The sequence below is a fragment of the Halichoerus grypus genome, chromosome 3 (assembly GCF_964656455.1).
Source record: "Halichoerus grypus chromosome 3, mHalGry1.hap1.1, whole genome shotgun sequence".
Lineage (NCBI taxonomy): Eukaryota > Metazoa > Chordata > Mammalia > Carnivora > Phocidae > Halichoerus > Halichoerus grypus.
The window spans coordinates 140784238-140811147 of NC_135714.1; the positions used below are offsets into that span (position 1 = coordinate 140784238).

Here is a 26910-nt window from a genome sequence, read left to right on the forward strand (position 1 = left end):
GGCAAAGAGCTGCGGTTGATTACTTACTATAAAATATAGAAAAAATGGAAGAGAAAAGCGCAGGGAATAAGAGGTTAGATCTTATCACAGAAGACTTAAGTCATCAGCTTGTGGCAACAAATGTAAAGAATTTCCCTGTCTAGATATTGACTATATTGCTTATCAATTACACGCTCTTTATAATTAAAGTGATTGACTTAAACACACACACACAAATTCTACATGTAAAAGCTCTAAAAGGAGGCAGAAATAATGGGACAGTTTCCTAATATAATTAACTTTGAAGTACTAAAGAATTTTCAAAGTTATTACTATAAGAAAATTTCAAAGAGAAAAGACATTTATTAAAAAGATTAAAGGGTATAAAATGAAGTATGAAATGTTATAAAATATTTGAAAATGGTTATTGAATATTTAATAGTATTATTATAACTACTTCCTAAGGAGAATAAACCAAAAGATTTACCAGATGTATATTATATCATTTTTATAGGATGCTATCTATATTCATGATTAGATCTCCAAGACCTAATAAATTAGAACACTATAATAATCACTCGAATATTTTCTTTATTTCTTTAAAGATTTTATCTATTTATTTGTCAGAGACTGAGAGAGAGAGAGAGAGAGTGCACAAGAAGGGGGAGTGGCAGGCAGAGAGAGAAGGAGGCCCTCCACTGAGCAAGGAGACCGATGTGGAACTTGATCTTAGCACCCTGGGAACATGACCTGAGTTGAAGGCAGACGCTTAACCAACTGAGCCACCCAGGCATCCCATATTTTTCTTTATTTTTAACCGTATTAATAACTGTCTAGATTTTCAATTTTCTAAGCCAATAAGACTCTGAGGGTTTTTTTCTCATTTTCTTTTCTATAAACAACATTAATTATTAACACAGGAGTACTCTGTTAAATTATTGCCTATAAACTTCTTGGCACATGGCCTGTCATGGAGTAAGCTCCATGTAAGAGCTAACCACTAATATCTGAAGTTTAAAATTACATAATAAATGTTTCAGTCATAAAAAAAAAACTGTACTTATATTTAAAAGAATAGGAAAGATTGGGGTGCCTGGATGGCTCGGTCATTAAGCGTCTGCCTTCAGCTCAGGTCATGATCCCAGGATCTTGGGATCAAGCCCCGCATTGGGCTCCCTGCTCCACGGGAAGCCTGCTTCTCCCTCTCCCACTCTCCCTGCTTGTGTTCCCTCTCTCGCTGTGTCTCTCTCTGTCAAATAAATAAATAAAATCTTAAAAAAAAAAGAATAGGAAAGATAAAGCATTTAAAAAATAATTGGGTACATTCCTTCAAACTCTTAAGAAAGGAGCATCCAAACACATAGTAAAACCCAGCATCTTATATGTAAAGGAAATTATTTCCACTTGTTGAACAAACAGAAATATGCATGCTATACTGAATAACAGTTTTTAAAAACCAAAAATTTTAAGAAAATAGCAATTACCTTACATCCAAACTGTAGTTTTATACAACGTAACTCTTCATGATCAGAGGGTTGCAGTAGCTCAGTATCATTATTATAAATCTGAGTTATTATATTGTAGAAAATAATGATGATGACAATAGTAATTACTATTTGTTGAGCCTTCTACTATCGCCAAATAATGTATCAGGCACTATACATCTGTATTACCCAATTTGGCTCTCGTCATAATTTTTCTAGGCAGAATTATTATCTCTATTAAACAGATAAAGGAACTAAGGCTCTGAAAGATACGATTGGCTCAAGTTTCCACATAGAGTCAATGACTGACTTAAGATTAAATTTAACTCTGCCTGACACAAGCATCTTTAAAACAACATGTTAATAGAAAGTACTGATTGATAGAATGCAGAAAAACTACAATATTGATTGTGTGAGGTACCAATCAGATTCAGCATGGTACTGTGATTATTCTGTCTTTGCAGTCCATGCCACAAAGTCAAACAGTCAAAGATTGCTCTTAAAACTTAAGTAAAAGACACCCAGCTCAATGCACTCTATAATAATGTCTTTGCTTTCATAGTAGTGGGCAAAATGAATATATCTATCACAAGTTTCCATGCTATTTGGACACTTCTCCAAGAATGTGGAGCCAATAGAGTACTAGTAGGTCAAAGTCTAGAAAATTAACTTCATACTGGTTGAAAAAATAATTGAAACACAGAGGTTATAAACTACTTTTATGCAAGATTATAAAGCATTGAACTGAAAAGATAAGTGTTCGGCAAAGGATTATTTCCTGAAAATTTTCACAGATGGCAGTCACCATGGATGCCAAATAATCACAAGAAGTACCTAAATTTTAGAAAACAAACTTAATTTACTACCCTAACAGTTCTTCAGGAATTGGCTGGTAAATTAAATAAAACATTCAGTGACCATAAATCTATAAGGAAAGAGAATGAGACAGACAGGCAAACACAGAGAAACTGAACAACTTTGTCTAAAATACTTTAAAAGAATAATATTTGGGCTAGAATATTTGCTAATTCAATTTCTTAGTTGGATTGAATTTAATAATTATTTTTAGTCCCTGAAGAAGTTACACTGAAGAAGAAAGAACACTTGAATAGAATATTAAGAGGTACTTATTCCCAGACCACACAATGGACATTTACCAATAGTTCATTTGGAAATAAAATGCAATCTGAACTATGATTTTATTATAAACATTTTACATAATTTTAAATTTGATATCTTTTCCTTTGTAGAAGAACAACCACCTAATAAAATGTTTACTCTTATACAGGGAATAGCATCAACATAATAAAGGAATAAAAACACAGATCTCTGTGTAGAATTTTAAAATTAACTGATTATTTTTCAACTGTTGTAGAAGAGGAGGCAATTACCCAACATTTTTCTAAAAATAGCTACAATTAACAAATAAGTAAGACATGAAAGAAAGTGATGACCATTTCGGTCATACTAAAATTACCACATAAAGTTTCCACTTAAGAACAGAGTTTAAAGCTTATACAATCATATTGTCCAATAATCTATCTTTTCTTTTAAAGAAGAAGCTAATTTTAAAAAGAGGCTAATATATATTTTATCCTTTAAGTTGTTTTTAAATAAAGACAATCATTTACTAGTAGATAAGAGTTTATATGAGAATACTAGAAAAACATCTAATAACTTCATTTGAGGTCGATACATAAAGAGTTAAGAACGAAGTGGTTAGATTATATAAAATGTATAAAGCACATAGATCATGAAACATTCCAAGCACTCAAGAAAGTTAAATTATAAATACCTAGAAACAGAACAGAAACCATAGAATCATGTAATGATACAAGAAACAAGGTAGATATTACCAGGAAGGAAATGATATAAATGTTAAAAATTAAGGGAGGGAGATTGCTCTGAGGCTTCCCCTCCCACTGTCTATAAGTATAAACAACTGTGAAGAAATATGAAACTAGGGAAAATATATTACACAAATGTTTCCAGGCATTGGACATCCAGGCAGCACAGATCCATGATTCCTGAAAAAGGGGATCAATGAGATGATTCCTACAATTTTCTGGTTTTCTGCCTACAGGCAGTTTCTGGACTCTGGTACAGAGAAGAACAAATCCAAAACATGGTTGTCTATCTTAGTGGAGGAGATAGAGATTGAAATGGAGGGAAATAAAGATGACTTGAATTTGTGAAGCAAAGAATCAGAAAGAACCTGTAGAAAAACAGCTCTAGAAATCTGTATAAAGGTCCCCTTGAGTCTTTAGCCACACACTAACCTGCATGTTTGTGAGGTGAGACTCCCCAAGATGAAGGAAGGAAAGAACAACTATTTCAGAGCTATAAACCAAACACATCCCAGAATTTACACAGGGTTCAAGATCTAGTAAGTGAGAGAAGACAGAATTTATGGAATTATGGGATATTTAACAGAGATCCCCAAACAATTACACCTTAGAGTAAATTCTAGTAAATAGAGCTTACATGCCAGCCTCCACAGGGATAAATTAAACTTCAAGTAAATTAACTATTTGCCAAAACAACTTTTTGCACTTTTTAAAGGAAGACAACAAAATCCAGATTCTAATATTCAGAATATCTAGCACTGAATAAAACACAACTAGACATATGAAGAAGCAGCAAAATATGATTCATAGTCAGAATTAAAGTCAGCAATGTTGCAGATCCAGAAATTTCAGCGATGAGGGAATTAACAGATAAGCCATTATAATAGCCCCTATAAACTGATTAAAAGGAAAACATAAAAATAGTAGATAAGAAATTTGAATACAAAAAAAATGGAACTTCTAAAAATAAAAAAATACAGTATCTGAAATGAAAATTCACTAAAGAAATTTAAAATCAAAATAGACATTATAGAAAAAGATGAGTAAACCTGAAGCTATAACAACAAAAAACTCTCCAAACTATAAAACAGAGGGGGGTGGAAAAGACTGAAAAATAATAGACTGGGAGAAAACCAAGCAGTTGGAACACTCATGCAATTGGAAGGCCAAAAGGGAAGGAAAGAGAAGAAGGGACAGAAATTATATTGGAAAAAATAATGCTCAAAAATTTTACAAAATTTATGACAATTAAATCGACAAATCCAAGAGGCTTATCAAACTCCAAACTGAGGAAATATAAAGAAAATCGGACCCGAGCACGCCAAATTCAAATTTCTGAAATCCTTTAAAACAAAATCTTAAAGAATGCTGAAGAGAAAAAGACCTGTTTAATACAAGAGAAGAAAAATAAGAATCATGCCAACTTCTCTTTAGTTCATCTGGGAGAAAAAAACCTGTCAAGTCCAAATTAAATACCAAAGAAAATACCATTCAAAAATGAAAGTAAGGTAATTTCCACACAAATAGTAACTGAGAAAGTTTTCTGCATTATAAATAATATTAAAGAAAGTTCTTTAGGCAGAAGGAAAGTAGCACCACATGGAAATCTGTATCCACACAAAGGCATGATGAATGCCAGAAACAGTAAATATGTGAGTAACTATAAAAGGCATTTTTTCTTATTTAAAAATTTTATTTAAAAATCAGTTATTAAAAGCAGTGCATTTAGAGTTTATAACATAGATATAAATGAATCTATGCAAAATTAAGACAAAGAATGGAAGGAAGAATCAGGGAGGTTATCAATAGGGGGTCTTATCTATGTAAAATAGTATGATTTAGGGCATATATGTAAGTGGTATGACAGTAGCTGGTGACAAGTTATATATAAATATTTAAATACTGGAAATCACTATAAAAATAAAATAAAGTTATATAGCTAATGAGACAAAGATGGTGATAAAGTTGAATTCTAAAAATACTCATTCCAAAATAAGACAAGGGAAAAGAGGAAAAAAGAATAAAAACGTGGGTAAAAAGATAGAACAATAAAACATAAAGCAGGATAGATTGTAATCCCAAAGTAAAGCTAGTTATATTAAATATAATTGTCTAAACATTCCAATTAAAAGACAGAAATTGCAAGATTATGTTAATAAATAAAAGCAAGTTACATGTAGTCTATAACAGAACACACTTTAAAAGTAAAGACATACATAGGTTAAATGAAAAAGTATTTGAAGAAATATGTCATTCAAACACTATTCAGAAAAAGCTGGAACTCAGGCAAACTAGAATTCAGCAAAAGGAATACTTCTAGTAATAAAGAGACATATTTGATCATGTTAAAATGATTAACTCTTTAGGAAGATACAAAAAAACATAAATGTCTGCACATTGTAACAGATTCCAAACAAATAAGGCAAAAATTGATAGAATTGAAGGAGTACACAAATCTACTATAGTCTGTGTTATAGCCTATGATTTCAACACTCTTTTTTCTGTAATTAATAGTACAGGTGGAAATAAAAATATTCAAAAATAACACTGTCAACCAACTCCACCCAAGAACTACAGAACAGAAATTCCTTCCAAGTGCACACAGAACATTCACAAAGATATACCCAAGGCAATGAAAAATATTCAATAAATTTAAAAGAGGTGAACTAATCAAATATTTGTTTTCTGATTACAATGGAATAAAATTAGAAATCAATAACAAGGAAATCTAGAAAATCCCCAAATAACTGGAAATTAATCAATATGTTTGAATAGAGCCCATGAGCCAAGGGAGAAATCTCAAGGGCAATTCAAAAACATTGAGAAATGAATGAAAATGAAAATATAGTATATAAAAATTGTGGGATGCACTTATATCAGTGCTTAAGTAGTAATTATTTGTAGCTTTAAAGATTTATATTAGAGAAGGAAAAGGGTTTAAAACTAATGATCTAAATTTCCACTTTAGGAAGTGATAATATGATATCACATTAAATGAAAAGGAAATAAAGGGAAATAATAACAAAAGAAAGTGTTGGTAAATTAGGAAAAAAATAGAAAAAAATCAATGAAAGTACAAGCATATTCTTTGAAAAGATAAATAAAATTGATACATTTCTAGCTAGGCTGATCAAGAGGGGGAAAAAAGGCTCTAAGTTACCAATAACAAGGAGACATCACTACATAATGAACAGACACTAAAAAGATAATTAAGAATACTATGAACAATTTCATGTCATTAAAATTGACAAATTAGATACAATACTTAAATTCCTTGACAGATGCAAATTAATAAAACTGATCTAGGAGGAAATAGAAAATCTTAGTAACCCTATTTCTATGAAAGAAATTGAATTCGTAATTTAAAACTCAACAAAGAAAATTCTGGATCCAGATGGTATCACTGAGTTTTACAAATTTTGAGTAAGACTTAAATACTAGTCAGGGCGCCTGGGTGGCTCAGATGGTTAAGTGTCTGCCTTTGGCTCAGGTCATGATCTCCAGGTCCTGGGATCTAGCCCCATGTCGGGCTCCTCACTAAGTGGGGATTTGCTTCTCCCTCGCCCTCTGCCTCTCCCCCTGCTTGTGTTCTGTCTGTCTCTCTCTCGCTCACTTAAATAAATAAAATCTTAAAAAAAAGAAATAAATGACTAGTCTAACACACATTCTTTTAGAAAAATAAAAGAAGGGTACATTTCCCCAACTAATTTTTTAAGAACAAAACTACCCCTATATCAGAGACATTCCAAAGGGAAAAATTATAGGCCAACATCCCTTATAAACGTAAATGCCAAAATCGTTAACATAATTTTAATAAGATGAATTGAAAAAGAATAATACATCATGACAAAATGAGGCTTATCCCAGGTATGCGTGTTAGTTCAACTACAAAAAAATTAATGTATTCCTCTGTAAAGACTAAAAGAAAAAAATGAAAACAGTTTGACTCAAGGAATAGAGAAAAAGCACTTGATAAACTCAACACTTGTAGACAATAAAATTTTAGCAGAATAGGAAGAAAAAGGAAAAATTCCCCCAATTTGATAAAGGACATTTATTAAAAACTCCTAGTTAACAAAGGGGGTAGAAAAAGAAAGAGGGAGGCAAACCAGGAAACCTATTCTTAACTATAGAGAATAAACTGATGGTTACCAGAGGGGAAGTGGGTGAGCGGATGGGTTAAATAGTTGATGGGGATTAAGGAGTGCACTTATTTTGATGAGCACCAAGTGTTGTATAGAAATGTTGTATCACTATGCTGTACACCTGAAGCTAATATTATACTGTATGTTAACTGGAATTTAAATGAAAACATTAAAAAAAAAAAACTTCTAACTAACACCACACTTACTGATAAACAAACAATATTTTAGTTTTCCTCCCTATCATCAGAAACAAGACAAGAATGATCACTCTAATAATTTCTAGTCAATATTGTCTTTGTTTTCAGAAAATGTGATCAGGTAAGCAGACAAGATTTAGGAATCTCACAAAAAGCAATTGAACTGAGTTAAGACAAATTATAGAATTGAAAATCCATACACAGAAAATCAACTGTATTTGTATATACTGACTACAAACAATGATAAAATGTAATTTTAAAAAATATCATTTACAATACCATCCAAAAACAAATACTTGGGGATAAATTAAAGTATACATAAGATATGTACACTGAAAACTACAAAATGTTGCTGAAAGAAAATAAAGACTTAAATAAAATGGATAAATATATTATGTTCTTTAGAGTATCAATAATGTCAATTCTCCCTAAATTTAGAGATCCAATTCAATTACAATCAAAATCTCAGTAAGCTTTATATAAAAATTGATAAGCTAATTATAATGTTTATGTGCAAATGTAAAGAATCCACACCAGCAAAACAAATTTGATTAAGAACAAAGTTGAGGAATTTGGATTACCAAATTTCAAGATTTAATACAAATTAAGTAATCAAAACTGTGTGGTATTAGTATATGGATAGACAAATGGGCCAATGGAAACAAAAAGGGAGTTTTCAAGTATACCCACACATCTGTGGTCAATTGATTTTTCTACAACATGACAGGTTAATTCAACAAAAAGAATTATATATTTTTGAACAAATGGTGCGATAATATCCATATGCACATTTAGAAATAAATGAATATTGATCCTTACCTCACACCAGATAAAATTTTACTCAAATTAGAACAAAGACCAAAGTATAAGGGCCAAAACAATAAAATTTCTAAAAGGGAAAATAGGAGAAAATCTTGGCAACCTTGGGTTAAGCAAATACTTTTAGCTAAAAGAAAGCCAAGATAGTGGTGCCTGTGTGGCTCAGGTAAGCGTCTGCCTTCGGCTCATGTCATGATCTCAGGGTCCTGGAATCAAGCCCCATGTCGGGCTCCCTGCTCAGCGGGGAGTCTGCTTCTCCCGTTCCTCCCCAGTTGTGCTCTCTCTCACTATCTCTGTCGCTATCTCTCAAACAAATAAATAAAATCTTTAGAAAAGAAAGCCATGAATATAAAGGAAAAACATTTGATAAATTTTATTCAAATCAAAACCACTGTATTTGAAAGAAACTATTAAAAAAATGAAAAGGTAAGCATGGAGTGAGAGAAAAGATTATATATTATATACATATATATGATATATAACAAAATACATAAATAATATATAATAAAATATTTTTCTCCCACTCCATGGCTTACCTTTTCATTCCATATATATATAATTTCAATTTTTTTATTTATATGATTATAAATATTTATACTTACATCTATATCTATGTTTACATATCTATATACTTAAATATTTATCTGTCTATTCAGCATACACTTACATTGCAAATATAAAAAAGAGTTGTTATCACTCAATAATAAGAAGACAACCCAGTATAAAGTTGGTAAATTATTTTCATGGATGTTTCATCAATGATATATAATTGATAAGTCTATGAAAAAATGTTCAATATAATTAGTAATCTGGCAATGCAAATTAAATCAAAATTCGATACCATTACATACCCACTAATAAAGCCAAATTCAAAAAATAATAATTATTATACTTGTGTTTGTTATTATTTACATACAGTTGTATAAGTTATGTAACTTCCTGGTAAACTGAACCATCAACATTTTACAGTTACTTTTGCTTACCATGATAATGCATACCAAATGCAAAGATTTTGCTTACCAAAGTAATAATGGACTCATCACAGAATGACATAGAGGTTTTCAAGTCTAATACTTTTCATACAACAGGACAGGGTGTTCATGGATGGCATCTATGTTATATTGCAAAAATCCATTTACTAAGTTAGTTACTTGAAGTTTTACTTTAAAATCTGTAGCCACAAGAGAAGTTAATATATTGGTCTTTCAAAAACTGCCTGACATTCTCTTAAAATGTTTGTGCTCATTACTTCCTGTTGGCCTCTCTCCTATTCTCTGCCCTTCCCTGCTCTGTTCCGTATCCCAAGATAAAATATAGACTGCACCAATTGGGACTGTTTTATACTCTGGATTTGGCTGGGTTTGGTAAGTGCAAAGCACAGCAAGGGAAAGGAGGGTTGTGGAGCCTGAGGTCAAGGTATTTACTCTCCCAATCCTCTCTCTATTTCATTAAATTTTGAACAGTAGTTGCTTATCTGTTTAGCTTTAACCCCTGTTGGGTGGTTCTTCAACTGCTCTAGGTCTCTCCAGATGCACTGTTTTCTCTGCTGTTCCCACCAGGATTCACACCATGATTACCCATGGGCTCACCATCCCTTTTGGTTCACTTAGCTCGGTCTTCTTTAAATTATTTTTAGTAAAACCATTATGAATACACTGTTTTGGGGGCACCTGGGTGGCTCAGTCAGTTAAGTATCTGCCTTTGGCTCAGGTTAAGTCAGTTAAGTATCTGCCTTTGGCTCATCTGAGGGTCCTGGGATTGAGCCCTGAGTTGGGCTCCCTGTTCAGTGGGGAGTCTGCTTGTCCCTTTCCTCTGCCCCTCCCCCCAACACATGCTTTCTCTTTATCATAAATAAATAAAATCTTTTTTTTTTAAAATGAATATGCTGGTTTCTGCCACTACCCTGATACAATCATTGGTGTCATGAGCAGGATTCTGTGACTGGTTTGCTCTCAGATACCTGAGCAGACTGATAACCTGCTAAAGTAGCATCATAATTTTCAATTTTTTCACGAGAATGACATGAAATGAATTACTGATTGATCAAAAATCATTGAGTGATCAACTGTCTTTGGCATTTAGTTTTTATGGCAAGAAAAATGGTGATTGCTAAGATTATGGGATGGGATGACTGATTCTGACTATTCTGGAGAATTTACACAAAGATAAATATATGTCCAAAATGATGAACACTCAATTTGTGTCACAGGTCGATATGCAGAATGTTAATAGCACCCTTAAAAACTCCCTTATTTGTAGTAGCATAGGACAGACAAGGCTAAGGATCAAACCCAAGTTCTAATTGTAGGAGATGCAGAGTTGCGATGTTAGTAAAATGGACAACTTGCCGTATCATTCATACGAGTGGAAGAAAACTTGTTGTGAAGAACTGGAGCCACAATAACAGGGATTTAGACACTGGGCAAAAACAATCAAAGCTGAAATTTTGAATTTAAAAATCCTCCTGAAATGTTCTTGTCAATGGAAGCAGCTCCTCAACTTCAACTCGCAGAACCTGTCTTCCTTTCAAAGAAATGTTTCAGTGACTTCCCTTTGGGCAGCTGCCTCAAAACAGTATGCTTATTATTCTCAGGATCCAACATCACCATCACCCTTCATTGCCTACAGTCTAATAATGAGACTTATACTTCAGTACTAACCAGAAAACTAGCAGAGTCCTTTCCAAAAGGAGAAACTATACTGAAGAAGTTGCAGGATCTTTGATAACTTCATTTGGCAAGCGCCAGGGAATGTTGGGAAATAATCTAAAGATGGTATAGTAAGAATGAGAAATTGTGCCATTGGACTAAGCCAATACTATCAGTGTGGGAGTATTCACCAAGGACACTGGATAAAATATGAAATAAAGCTCCTACATGTGGTGGGAATAAATCTGAATCAAGTCACCATTGGGGTTTCACCACCCCTTAACTTAATCCTGGACCTAAATCAGTTTACAGACCTACAACATATTAATTTAGAAGGAGGTTTGGTTATTTTGAAAAGCTGCAATACGACAACAAGTATACACTGTAGATTTTCACAAGCTTTCTCCAGAGGGTGTTTTGGTCATCAATCAAAGTAAAAACAGCTCTGGAAAAAAGCAAATTACCTAGACTTTCAGTATAATCTAAGATATAGGTAAAATTGTGACTGAATTAACCTTAGTCTGTAAAGAGATGGTGGCTATGGATCTTTGAATTTCTTCTACATTGGGAATGCAGCCTTTCTTTCTTTTTCTCTCTTTCTTTCTTCCTTTCTTCTTTCTTTCTCTTTCTTTCTTTCTTTCTTTCTTTCTTTCTTTCTTTCTTTCTTTCTTTCTTTCTTTTTCTTTCTTTCTTTTTCTTTCTTTCTTTCTTTCTTTCTTTCTTTCTTTCTTTCTTTCTTTCTCTCTTTCTCTCTTTCTCTCTTTCTCTCTCTTTCCTTCCTTCCTTCCCACCTTCCTTCCTTCCCTTCCTTCCTTCCTTCCTTCCTTCCTTCCTTCCTTCCTTCCTTCCTTCCGTCCTTTCAATTTTAGAGAGAGAGAGAGAGAGAGACCATGCATGAGCAGGGGGAGGGGCAGAGGGAGATGGAAAGAGAGCATCTCAAGCGGACTCCTCATGAGAGTGGAGCCTGACTCAGGGCTCGATCCCAGGACCCTAAGATCATGACCTGAGCAGAAACCAAGAGTCAGACGCTTAACCGACTCAGCCACCCAGGCGCCCCTAGAATGCATTTTTCTGAAGTTAATCAAAGGACGAAAATAGAAACTGACTGGTAAGGAGAGTGGTATCAGCGGAGCATTCTCCCCAATCCACTTGCTCTCCTTCTCTTCCTTGTTGTATGCTGAGAAGATAACCTCTGTGGACTATAACATGCAGCCTCCTCCACCCTCTAGAGTCTACCTGGGAAGTAAAAGCAGGATAGTTGAGAGCAAATGTTAGAGGTAGGTCATTTATTTTTGGGGGTACCTCCTGCCTCATTGTAGTTTTGCCAGTGGCTCTTTTCTTCATCAAATGCAGCTTCTCTTGGACAGCCCCTCTCCCAAGGTTTTAGCTTGTCCTGGGTTATGGTAGTATCATTTGATTTGCTTATCTCTGGGCTTCCCCTTTGCCTTTTTACTTCCTTCACCCTGTACCTACTTTGCTGGATTCTTTCCTGGAGTCTTTTCATTTAAGCTTTTTTAAAATAGTAAAATATTTAATTTTTATAAAGTCCAATTTATTTGTCTTTTTTCTTTTTTGGAGTACACTTTTTGTATCATAGCCAAGAACTCTGCCTAGCAAAAGGAAAAAAAAAAAATGATTTTCTCCTATGATTTCTTATAGAAGTTTTTATAGTTTTACATTATATACATAAGAATATGATCCATTTCAAGTTAATTTTATATAAGATGTGAGGTATATATCAAGGTTAATTTAGTTGCCATGGATATCTAATTGTCCCAGCACCACTTGTTGAAAACTATCCTTTATACTACTTTTTTTGTAGTGTAAGAGCCTTACAATGATTCCTAATTATTCCTTCCCATCCTTTGAGCTTTTCTGTCATGTATTCTACTTTTACAAATGCCATAAAAACACAATATATTGTCACTATTTATCTTCACTTAAATCCTGTTGATTGTACAATGTGTTTCCTACCAGGAAACTGATACTGTATCCAAGTTCTCCTTTTCTCTAATACTGCACTGTCTGATACATTAGCCACTAGCCACATGCGGTTAAACAAATGAAATTAAAATTCACTTTTTCAGTTATACTAGCCACCTGTCAAGTGCTTAACAGCCCCACGTGGCTAGTGATCACCTCATCATACACACGAAAGTACAGAACATTTCCCTGGTCTCAGGAAGTGCTGATGGACAGCACTGCCGTCAAAGATGTCTGTGGTGGGCACGTACTGTTGGGTATATTAAACCTTCTTAAATTCTATCTTCTTTGTATTGATCTAGAGTGACGTTATTAAGTGATAAATTTAGGGTTGCTTGAATATGATCCTTGGGGTAATTTTTTTAGTTTACTCTAGGATTTGTAGGTAGCAGCCATTAAAGAGAAATGCATCAGGGATTTCATAGTTTCAAATGCTGTTTTTAAATCCGTAGATATTTTTTAAATGCTTTATTTCTCACAGATATAAGATTTTTTTTAAAAAAAAGCTGTAGTTCTCTTGACACTGTATTCTTTTGAGAAAACAAGTTTAGAAAAAAGTGTCATCTTTTCCTTTCTGATTTCTACATTTCATAGGGATTTTACAAGTGACAAACTGAAAACAGTAAGTAGCAAAAACCCTTGGAAAAGCAAAAACCAATTAGAAGACAATATACAATATACAAAGCAATATATAATAAGACATATGTTACTGTTTCCTCTATTTATAAACAAGAGTATTTTTGAACACTCTTAATAATCTTTTATAAAAAAATCCATTTTAAATTTAGAATTTGATTTTTTTTTTTTTTTACTGAAGTATAGTTGACAATGTTACATTCGTTTCAGGTGTACAATACAGTGATTTGATAACTCTACATATTATGTAGTGCTCACCACAAGTGTGGCTACCATCTGTCACCATACAGTATTCTTACAATACTTAAACACAATATTATTTTACTATAATAATAAATTAAAATATCTCCTAGAACACAAGCATTCCCCCCACCAAAGATGGCTTTTTGGGAGAAAAATGAGAATCTAGCTTATTTTTTAAAAAACTTAAAGCAGAAGCTTATACATTTTTTTCTATTGTTCTATAACCTTCAAATGCAATAAAAGTATTTTTATATTCTTCCTAAAACTAAACCTTATTCTTATCATAAACTCTCTGTCAGTGAAGATGAAAATCTGCTCTCCAATAACCTTGTATAATAATGTGCCATCTATGTTTTCATCCTTCTTCAAGATCAAACTACCTGTTTGCAGAAACATTTTATGTGAAATTCAGATTCACTTTCACACAAAAGATTCACCCTAACCATAAATGACATGCCTGAGTGTGATGACTTTTAATTACAATTAAACAACGTTGAGAGATATTAGGCCCTGGGGAGTATGCAAGAAAGCATGAGAAAATAGCATTGTGGAGGAGTTAAAGCTTATAAAAGTCTCTATTTAAGGATTAATATAGTATCACACATAATAAATTTGTGTGGGACTGATAATAACTGCAGCATAACTTTCAGCCTGAATGTATCAGTATGTCTTTGAGAGGGCATTTCTAACTGACAAAGTGACATTAGAGTGGTGAATTGAAAATGATCAGAAGATGTAGGTAAGTGGAGAGAAGGTGGTATGAAAAGACAATTTTGAGCCTGTAATAATGCTATGCTATATTCTGGTCTATAAAAAAAGAGGGGGGGGAGACAACCCTCCACCACAGAAATCTGTATCAGAATTTTATGGAAAATTGAAGGAAAATAAATGATGGAAGTTTAGGGTGGAGAATATAAAATTCTCATATCTTGTGGTAAAGAGTCAAAAGTTAATGTCTGCTGTTCATGGAATAAGATATAGGAGATTCTATATGTATTTAAAGTTATGAAGTTCTTGGGGCGCCTGGGTGGCTCAGTTGTTAAGCCTCTGCCTTCGGCTCAGGTCATGATCCCAGGGTCCTGGGATCAAGCCCCGCATCGGGCTCCCTGCTCTGCGGGAAGCCTGCTTCTCCCTCTCCCACTCCCCCTGCTTGTGTTCCCTCTCTCGCTGTGTCTCTCCCTGTCAAATAAATAAATAAAATCTTTAAAGTTATGAAGTTCTTAATAGAATAGCTAATCATAATAATCTCACTTAAAACATTAGAGAATGGGGATAGTAGCAATGGTTGGGGTGGTGGGTATATAAATAAGCTAAATTTCATCTGTGTCTGTGGGAATCAAAGAATATTTGCAAGAATTACAAGTATAAGGAATGAAAGATTAACTAATGCAGTCACTAAGACAAGTAAAAGCAAGAATGGTTTCCAGTAACTGCCTCTGGAGCAAGAACCTGAAGTGGGATACTGTTGCTTTAGATTATGTGCACGTATTCTATTAGCTGAAATTCCAATGTAAGTCTACTCCTTAAAAATGGGTTATTACATCTAAAAGGAAAAAAAGATGTTCAAATTCAGAGATAGTTTGTTAAAAGTATCTTTTTCAAAATCTTACTTACTTTAAAAAAACAACTGAAATATGTATAGGAGGCACAGTGAGTCCTCTTTGGCAAATATGCTGAGGAGTCAAAAATATGCCTTGTAATTTCACCTTAGTTTCCCACTTTTCCTTATGTTCCATTGTTCATTTTCACATCCAATTTTAACACATTAAAATGTGATTTGCTTTCATCAGCTACATAAAAAATGACTTCAGAATATATTCAAAATACCAAATACAACAGAAAATCTTTTTTCGAGTTAAAATACCCAAAACAATTATACAATAATGAAATAAATCTGCATTGCCCAAATTATTTTTTGGTTTGCAACATGCTACTAATATCATAAAAATGGTTACCAATACCAACAAAGAATGATAATAGTAAACATACTGAGCTCCTAGTACATACCAAACACCATGCTAAGATCCTCATTTGAATTTTTAACCTTCGCAAAAATTCTATGAAATAGGCAATAATAATAACTCCATTTTCCAAAGGAGTAAACAAAGTTTCAGAATGATTACATAATTTGCCTATGATTGTATAGCTAGGATGCCTGAAAACAGAGATATAAACTCTAGTTGTCTAACAGCTATGTGTTTAATTACTTTTTTGATCCCTGCTATTCCAAGCTCCAAGTATCACGGTAGAAAAGTTGCCTTCTTATCTATTCTGAGGCTTCAACTCTCTTGCCCCGTTTGTGGTGATGAGACTCTAGTTGTCATAGCTGCTTTTGCAACTGTATAAACATAGATAATTTAGCTTAATTTTTTAAGTCCATTTAGTAATCATGAATTTACAATATATTTATAAGTTTCATAGCCAAAATTTGCAAAGACTTTTATTTAAGTACTAATACCTAGTAGGGGCAAGAATCAGGGAAGTGGGACCTTGGCTATCAACCCCGGGTAGTAATTAAAGTTGGTAAAACAAATAGCCAAACTGTGGAAAGAGCCAAGATGTCCATCGACAGATGAATGGATAAAGAAGATGTGGTATATATATACAATGGAATATTATGCAGCCATCAAAAGGAATGAGATCTTGCCATTTGCAACGACGTGGATGGAACTGGAGGGTATTATGCTGAGCTAAATAAGTCAATCAGAGAAAGACATGTATCATATGACCTCACTGATATGAGGAATTCTTAATCTCAGGAAATAAACTGAGGGTTGCTGGAGTGGGGCGTGGGGTGGGAGGGATGGGGTGACTAGGTGATAGACATTGGGGAGGGTATGTGCTCTGGTAAGCGCTGTGAATTGTGCAAGACTGTTGAATCTCAGATCTGTACCTCTGAAAAAAATAATGCAATATATGTTAAGGAAAAAAAAAAAAAGAAGAAGATAGAGGAAGGGAAGAATGAAGGGGGGGGAATCGGAGGGGGAGACAAACCATGAGAGACGATGGACTCTGAAAAACAAACTGAGGGTTCTAGAGGGGAGGGGGTGGGAGGATGGGTTAGCCTGGTGATGGGTATTAAAGAGGGCACGTTCTGCATGGAGCACTGGGTGTTATGCACAAACAATGAATCATGGAACACTACCTCTAAAACTAATGATGTAATGTATGGTGATTAACATAACAATAAAAAATTTTTAAAAAAAAAGTTGGTAAAATATCTCCAGAGGGAAATTTAGTCTGAAACTTTAAGATTTATTCATTTATTTGACAGAGAGATAGAGAGCACAATTAGGCAGAGCGGCAGGCAGAGAGAAAGGGAGAAGCAGGCTCTCTGCAGAGCAGGGAGCCCGATGCGGGGCTCGATCCCAGGACCCTGGGATCATGACCTGAGCCAAAGGCAGCCGCTTAACTGACTGAGCCACCCAGGCACCCCTAGTCTGAAACTTTAAAAATAGTTTTTATCCTTTTATTCTACAATTCTACTTCTGGAAATCTTTCATTAGCTACAAGTAAGTTCACCGTAGTTGGGTTAGAATATGAAAACAAACAAACTAACAAACAAACAAGCATGCTAAATGTTTACCAGCAAGAAGACAGTTTAAAAACTATGCTATTTCAGTTCAATGATGTAATATGCAGTTATTATAGGTGAAGCTGTATAAGAATATTTTATGGCATGGTTAATGCCAAGAGAAAAGTGAATTCCGCAAGGTGGGACTACAGGAATGTTTCTTTTTCATTTTTGTGTGTTATAAATTGTATCCAAATGTTTAAGCATTTGTTTTTTGAAATAAAAATTAATGCTTAAAAATTTTTGTTCTTGTGATGAGAACTTTTAAGATGTCATTAAAAAATTGTAACTATGTACAGGGAAGTATGTTAATGAAACTTACTGTGATGGCCATTTTGCAGTATATACACATATCAAATTATGATGTTGTACACCTCAACTAATACATTATTTTAATTACACCTCAATTTAAAAAAAGAAAAATAGTAATTACTCAAGCAAGATATCCTAATATGGGTTACATGGATCTACAGACATCAGTAGGGATCCAGGAGTCTTCTGAAACCTTACGCAAAATATCCAGTGTCTGGGAGTTTGCATATTCTTCTGTAGAGAATAATATCTTACATCGATTCTCAAAAGTGGCCAATAACTCAACTGAGTTTCACAACTATTAATCCAAAAGCTGCATATGAATAAAATTAATTTAGTTTGCAATTTCTTTGATTATATGGACAACTCTAAATTTCAAGGTAAATTATTTATATATTATAAGTCGTCATCACCAACTAAAACAAATCTTTTAATGTCTATAGTCACAGAGATAATGTCAAAATATTTTTTGTGGCATTGGATTTCTTAAGTATTTATTATATGTTTAATTCATCTATATTCATCTATTACTGAGTAAAATTTATAATAAAAGTACTCTTTAATATACAAGTAAGGCCAGATTAACAAATCTACTTAACAGAGTTAAGATTGCAACAAGCTTAAATAACCAAATGCATATACATGTGGATAAAACCAGGTATATGGCAATATAGAGTGAGATCAAGAAACATTACATTTAATATAATCTAAAATACTACCTGCAAGATTGTTACTATTTTTCATTCAAAAGATAAAGTATATGTTATGATTACCTCATTTATAGCTTTTTATTTGAAATTTTAGAAGATTCTATGGTAAATATGTACAACACCAATTTTATTCAAAAAAAAAAAAAAAATGGCACAGGCCAGTACTTTAAAACAGAAATATTTCAGTTTACAAAGCTTTTTTTTTTTGCAGGTATAGTACGAACTTAATTCTCAAAATGATTGTTTGTCATCATTAGCCCAGTTTTATAAACAACAATACCAAAGTTCAGAGGAGTTAAATCATCGTTATTAAGTCACTCAGACAAGAAATAGCAGAGGAGGGCATCTCACATACAGGTCTCTTGTTCCCAAATCCAGAGAATTTAGCAAAGATATGTGTTATGAATTGACTTCCACACATCGACCTCTAAATACATGTAATGTATTATCATTATCATTATCATTATTATTATATTTTTAAAGAAGTAAATCTTTATTTCCTCATTTCACAAATAGAGCTGGCTGAGTTGGTTGCTTTTTGGTGATTAGTCAAAGAGATCATATCCCATATCCTCCTTCAACTCCTTGGACTCTTCCTTTGCTTCAACCTTGGTTGGGGCTGCAGCAGCAACAGGGGTAGGGGTGGTGGCAGTGGTTGTGGGGCAGCAACCAAGGGTGCAGCTGCCACAATTGCAGATAGATCAGCCAAGAAGGCCTTGACCTTTTCAGCAAGTGAGAAGAGGTAATCAGTCTACACAGACAAAGCCAGGACCCGCCTGCGTCCACGATGTTAAAATAAGGTACTGATGCAACAGCTGGGTAACCAATCTGCAGACAGATGCTGGCAACACTGTGGACACCTTCCAGGAAGCAAGGATGTAGCTCCCTCTGTGTTGCCAAAACACATCAAGGTTATAGATGCTGCCACCATCAAATACCTGCTTGGATGACCAGCCCAAAGGAGAAGGGGGGGATGTTCAGCAGTGTGGCTTCACTGGCTCCCAGTTTGGCTCTAGTCTTAATCAGCTGCACACCACTCAGGATTTCAATGGTGCCTCTGGAGATGCCTAAAGCCTGAAAGAAGGAGGTCTTCTCAGTATTCTGGGCTGGCACAGTGACTTCACATGGAGCCATGGCACCGGCACAGGTCCCCGTTTGAACCATATTGTCCAATAACATGTCCCTGATCTCAGTGAGGTCCTTTGGGAACACAAAGCCCATATTCCCCTGAATATGAAGCAACAGTTTCTCCAGAGCTGGGTTGTCTTCCAGATGCCTTCAGATGGCCTTGTGCATCATAACATGCCATATCATTAACAAGATATCAAATAGAAAATGCCACTGATTTCCATTAATTTTATGCATGTGAATAAATGTGTATATTTTAGTTAACATTCTTGACCAATAGAAGAGTACTTGCATAATTTTTTATCATAAAGTATTATGTGGACATGTAACATTACTGTCTCTGATCAAAGAGTTAATGATTTTAGGGAAATCAGATGTCTGAAAGGTTCACCAAGGATGTCTAAATGCATGTGCAGAAACATACACAGGGCATAAATAGAGAGTAGCAGTGACATTACTCTGTGCTCATGGTAAATAAATGATTCATCAACAACCTGACAAATATAACTTAAATCCACAGCTTCTCTGTAGATTTATGTTAAATATTCATTCTCTTTTACATAAGCAAAATTTGGAGGTTCTCCATAGGTTTAGAAGCATAATGATCACTACCTAAACCCTAACTATGAAATATAAAAGCAAATTCTTTGGACTATTTTAGGAAATTAACAACCTCATAACTTTGAGAAGAAAAGAACTAAACATATTTTCAATGTAGAGTATATAAAATTCCCTCTTTGTTTGCCTATTGATTAGAAACTTGTGCTTAAACCTCTCAAGGAAGCAAAATATCTATGTAACCAGTATTTCCGTGTAAATAAACCATGAGAGATTAAAAAGAAAAAAAAAAGAAACATTGACACTGGCAAAAAAAAAAAAAAAAATGTTAAGCATTTTTAATGGGAATACCGAAGCCAAACATACTGGATTCTTTGGTTCTAGGTAAACTTCATGTGGATGAAAACCTTAATGAAATTAGATCTAACTAATAGATTTTTATTAACAAAAAAAGTTGTTAAAAACGGGTCTGTGAAATGTATGTTTTAATTTGAATTAATGGTAATGATGTTCTGAGAGCTTAGTTGTTTACTTCACCCAGAGACATGCCCCCTTAAATTATGGTTTCTAAGCAATTTTTTTTTGGTTTCTCAGCAATTTGACAGATACCACTGGCTTGTTGCCATTGTTTCTGCACCACAATTCGAGGGGGAATTGAAAGACTGAAGCAACTGCTATGAAGATCTGTGTTTTGTGATATAAAGAGGTAAAGAAAAGTGACTTTGTGATTGAACAGGGAAGCTATAAAATTAACAGTAAAATTACTCTCTAGTGATTCAAATGCTGTCTGAAAACATATGGAGTATAAATAAATGGAATATATAAGTTAATATTTAACTTAGAATAAAAATAGAATTAGCGATAAGTGATTAGATTATGGATATATTTAAAGGTAGAAGCACCAAGATTTCACGATTAATTTAATATGCGGAAAGAGAAAAGCACAAAATGCAACGCTAAGTTTTTGGCCTTGTGCAAATGGATGGATGGTGGTGTGTCCAGCTGAGGTAGTGAAGGCTATGGGTTGGGCAGGTCTGAGAGTGGGAAAGGCATGTTAGATGCGAGATGTCTATTAGACATTCAGGCAAACATATCCAGTAGGCAGTTGGATATGCAAGTTTGAAACTCAGGAGAGAGGACTGGAGTGGAGGTAGGAATTTTGGAGTTGTTAGAATATAGATGATATTTAAAACCCTGCCACTGCTCAGGTCATCAAAAAAGAGAATGTACTCAGAGATGAGGAATGATGAAATCCAAAGCCTGGTTACACTTATGGTTAATGTTAGGAAGTATAAATATACCATAGAAATGAAAATGTTCACTGATAAGCAATAAATCTCAGTCACCTATCAACTACTATTTTGGAACCCTTTCCCAGCCCCAGTATGTCTGCTTCTCCAGTCTTCCATTTGCTGGGTACTGCCATAATGGCCTTTGACTATCTAAGTTCTTCTGTCCTTCATCTTCACTTTTCACTCTTCTTTCATGCCCACCTTACCAGAACTACTCTAATTTTTCTGTACAAATTATTCTCGATCCTCACAAAATCTCTAATTTCTAACAGATATTAGTCCAGGGCACTGAAGTTGGGCCTCACCCATGTATCTGTGAATTTCCATCAAAAAGAAGTTCTACATAACTTATGTGTTTCCATATATAAATAAACTCATACATAAGTCTGTAATATATCTAATGGAAAATAAATGAATATAAAATGTACAGTAATATTTTGTCAGGAGACCATAGACATAAGATCTACAACTTTCATGTTTTAATGCTTAGGAACCATAGTATTATTCTATCTAAATGAATACAGTCACATAAAATGATGAATTACAAGTAGAGCCACATTTTTAATGTATACTTATATTAGAAAAAGAATCATATATATAAACATTTTGTGTGACAGGCAGGGACTTTTCCATTTCTCTCTCCATTTGCTATTCTTCCATAGTAAGTACAGCACAGCTTGTCTAGTTTGAGAAGAACAAGGCAGGGAGGCTAGTGGGAGCTAAAATGTAATCTGTGTTTACTAACAAAGCCCTGTGTCCAGGTGTGGTTTTATACAAAGAAAACAGACATCCTTTTATTAGTACAAAAGGAAAATTCTTTCACCAAGCTGGGACTGGGCAGGGCCATGCCTAACTAGGAAAAGTGTGTAGCAGCAGTTTAGAGTATCAGCAGGGGAAAAAATGGTATATTCATAGTTTAATTAAAGATAGTTTATTGAAGGGATCATTTAAAGAAGTATGCCAAAAATCTAAGAGATGGGGAAGCACTCAGGGGGTAGAAACGATGGTAATTTATAACCCTAAGTGTAAAGGGACAAGGTGAATGTTACCAGTTACTGGGAAAAGCTGAAATGGTGGCAGAAGCGCTGCCTGATAGAGGTTATAATTAGAGGTAGGACAATGTCAGAAGGGGGCAAGAATAATATAAATATCCAGACCCATTCTTCTCCCCCTCCCCCCCAATCTTTGGCAGTTGCTGACCACAACTGCAATCCAGAAGGAAAGACAGATGGAGTGATGTAATACATTAAGGTCAGCCTCTCAGGGCCCACAGCAAGAGCAAAGATAGATAACTGTTTGCTAATTTATAAATGATACATTTATAAACACTGTGGCATTATTTTATGTTAAAGATAATTTCTTATAAAGTGAGATTATTAAACCTTACTTATATTACCAAATTTATTATCTCCAGTTCATGGTTTTAAGTGCTACAATCAATAATTTTTATAATTCACTAAGAATAAACTAATAGAAAATAAAGTTAAAAAGAAAGGGTACTAAGTAATAACAAAAATAAATATGAGAGAATAAATCTCATTGGAAGGGTAAATATATAGTAAAGGTAGTGGGTTAATCCCTTATAAAACTAGTATGAAGATTAAGGGGTGCCTGGGTGGCTCAGTCGGTTAAGCGTCTGACTCTTGGTTTCTCAGTGTTGTGAGATCAAGCCCTGAGTCAGGCTCCATGCTCAGTGCAGAGTTTGCTTGTCTCTCTCTCTCCCCTTCTGTTCCTCCCCTTGCTCACACATGAGCTCTCTCTCTTTCACTCTCTCAAATAAATAAAATCCTTAAAAATATATATTAAAATTTAAAAAAATAAAACTACTACAAAGATTAAAAGACAAAAGTAGTAAAAATGCTTACGATTACAAAATTGATTAAGGGATACACAAAGATAAAATTCTGTAAAATATAACATCAAAAATATACAATGCAGGGAGGGAAGTAAAAATGCTGAGCTTTAGAATGAGATCAAACTTAAGTTGTTAACTTAAAATAAACTGTTAAAAACGGTTATATGCAAACTTCCTGGTAACCACAAAGTAAAAACCTATAGTAAATATTCAAAAGATAAAAAGAAAGGAATATAAGCATACTGCCATAATCTAACCACAAAGGAAGAGAGCAACAGAAAAAGAAAGAAACAGAGAGGAAATACAAAAACAGCCAGAAAACAATTACCAAAATGTCAATAATCACATACCTCTCAATAATTAATTTAAATGTAAATGGACTAAATTCTCCAATCAAATACATACAGTAGTTGAATGGACTAAAACAAAATAAAAAACAAAAACAAAACAAATAAACAAAACAAGACCTACCTATATGCTGCCTACAAGAGACTCATTTAACATGTAAGGACACACAGACTGAAAGTGAAGGAATGGAAAAAGATGTCTCAAGAAAATGCAAACCCAAAGAAAGCTGGAGTAGCTATACTTACATCAAACAAAACAGAATTTAAACCAAATACTGTAATAAGAGAGAAGGGTGTGGCATAATAATAAAGAGGTTAATCCAACAAAAGAATATAACATTTGTAAATATTTATGCACCCAACATTGGAGGACCTAAATATATAAAACAAATATTAACTGACCTAAAGGGAGAAATAGACAGCAACAGAATAAGAGTAAGGAATTGAATACCCATTTACATAAATGAATAGATCATCCAGACAGAAAATTAATAAGAAAATATCAGCCTTAAATGAAACATTAGAACAGATGGACTTAACAGGTATTTATAGAACATTCCATCTAAAGGAATAGAATACACCTTCTTTCTCAAGTGCACATGGAACATTTTCCAAGATAAATCATATGTTAGGTCACAGGACAAGTCTTAATAGATTCAAGAGGATTGAAATCATATCAAACATCTCTATGACCACAGTGGTATGAAACTAGAAATTAAGTACATAAATAAAAGTGGAAAATTCACAAATATGTGGACATTAAACAACATGCTACTAAACAACTAATGGCTCAAAAAAGAAATTAAAAAAGAAATCATAATTATACCTTGAGACAAGCAAAAATAGAATGTAACATACCAAACTTTATGGGATACAACAAAAAGCAGCTTGAAGAGGGAAGTTCATAGCAAAAAAGACCTACCTCAAGAAACAAAAAAGTCTCAAATAAAAAAAAAACTAACTTTACACCTCACAGAGTTAGAAAAAGAAGAACAAATAATGTGGAAAGTTAATAGAAGGAAATAACAAAGAGTAGAGAAAAAATAAATGAAATAGAGACTAAAAGAAGAAAGATCAATTAACCTAAGAGATGGTTCTTTAAAAAAAATAAAGAAAATTGACAACCCTTTAGCTACACTCACTAAGAAAAAAAAGGAGAGGGGACTCAAAGTCAGAAATGAAGAGGAAATACTATAACTGATACCACAGAAATACAAATAATCATAAGAGACTACTATGAACAATTATACTCTAACAGATTGGACAACCTAGAAGAAATGGATAAATTCTTGGAAATATACAACTTACAAAGACTGAATCATGATGAAATAGAAAATCTTCACAGATTACAAGGAAGGAGATTAAATTTATAATCAAAAAACCTCCCAACAAACAAAAACCCAGGACCAGACAGCCTCGCAGGTGAATTCTACCAAATATTCAAAGAAAAATTAATGCCTATCCTTCTCAAAGTTTTCCAAAAATAGAAGAGAACTCTTCCAAGCTCATTTTAAAATGCCACCATTACCATGATACCAAAACCAGAAAAGGATGCCACAGAAAAGAAAAATGTAGGTCAATATCCTTGATAAGCACAGATATAAAAATCTTCAGCAAATTTTTAGTAAAATGAATTCAACAATAAATTAAAAGGATCATAGATCATGATCAAGTAGGATTTATTCCAGGAATGCAAGGATGGTTCAACATTTGACAATTAATGTGATATACCACATAACAAGAGGAAGGATAAAAATCATATGATCATCTCAATAGATATAGAAAAAGCTTTTGATAAAATTCGACATTCATTTATGATTAAAAACTCTCAACAAAGCAGGTATAGAGAAAACATACCTCAACATAAGAAAGACCATATATGACAAGCCCATAGCTAACATCATACTCAATGGTGAAAAACTGAGAGCTTTTCCTTCAAGAACAGCAGCAATACAAGAATGCTCACCCTTACCACTTTTATTCAACACACTATTGGAAACCCTAGCCACAGTAATTAGGCATTAAAAATAAATAACAGGGGAGCCTGGGTGGCTCAGTCATTAAGGATCTCCTTCAGCTCAGGTCATGATCCTGGGGTCCTGGGATCGAGCCCCACATTGGGCTCCCTGCTCCACGGAAGCCTCCTTCTCCCTCTCCCACTCCCCCTGCTTGTGTTCCCTCTTTAGGGGTCTCTCTCTCTGTCAAATAAATAAGTAAAATCTTTAAAAATAAAAATAAATAACAAATATCCAAATTCAAAAGGAAGAAGTAAAACTGTCACTATATGCAAATAGAATATTATATATAGAAAACCCTAAAGATTCTATCAAAAAACTGTTAGAATAATCAAATTCATTAAAGCTGAAGGATACAAAATCAATACATAGAGTAATCTGTTGCATTTCCATACAATAATAAAAAACTATCAGAAATAGAAATTAAGAAAATAATCCCATTTACAATTGCATCAAAAAGAATAAAATGCCCAGGAATAAACTTAACCAAGGAAGTGAAAAACCTGTATATTGAAAACTACAAGAAATTAATGAAAGTTGAAGAGACACTAATAAATGTAAAGGTATTCTGTGCTCATGGATTGGAAGAAGTCATATTTTTAAATGCCCATAAACCCAAAGCAATCTACTGATTCAATGCAATCCCTATCATAATCCCAATGCCATTTTTCATAGAAATACAACAAATAATGCTAAAATTTCTATGGAACCACAAAAAACTGCAAATAGCCAAAGCAATCTTGAAAAAGATAAACAAATTGAAGGCATAACACTCCCTGATTTCAAACTGTATTACAAAGCTATATTAATTAAACCACTATGATATAGGCATAAAAACAGACACACAGATCAATGGAACAGAACAGAATTAAGTGGCGCCTGGGTGGCTCAGATGGTTAAGTGCCTGCCTTTGGCTCAGGTCATGATCCCAGGGTCCTGAGATCAAGTCCCACATCTGACTCCCTGCTCAGTGGAGAGTCTGCTTCTCCCTCTTCCTCTGCCTCTAGCCCTGCTTGTGCTCTCTCTCTCTCTCAAATGAATAAATAAAATCTTTAAAAAAAAGAAATAAATATAGAATTAAAAAATATAGAACTATTTTTGAAATTACTTTTTAATTAGGCTTCTGAATTGGGATGAA

General features: G+C 33.8%; 1 protein-coding gene and 1 pseudogene across 15 annotated transcripts in view; both read right to left on the reverse strand.

Moving 5' to 3' along the window:
* Positions 1-26910, reverse strand: part of MARCHF1 (membrane associated ring-CH-type finger 1) — an 861947-nt gene that overhangs the window by 491164 nt on the left and 343873 nt on the right. The gene's annotated exons all lie outside the window — the stretch shown is intronic.
* LOC118548264 (large ribosomal subunit protein uL10-like) overlaps positions 18735-26910 on the reverse strand; it is a 61164-nt pseudogene continuing 52988 nt past the window's right edge.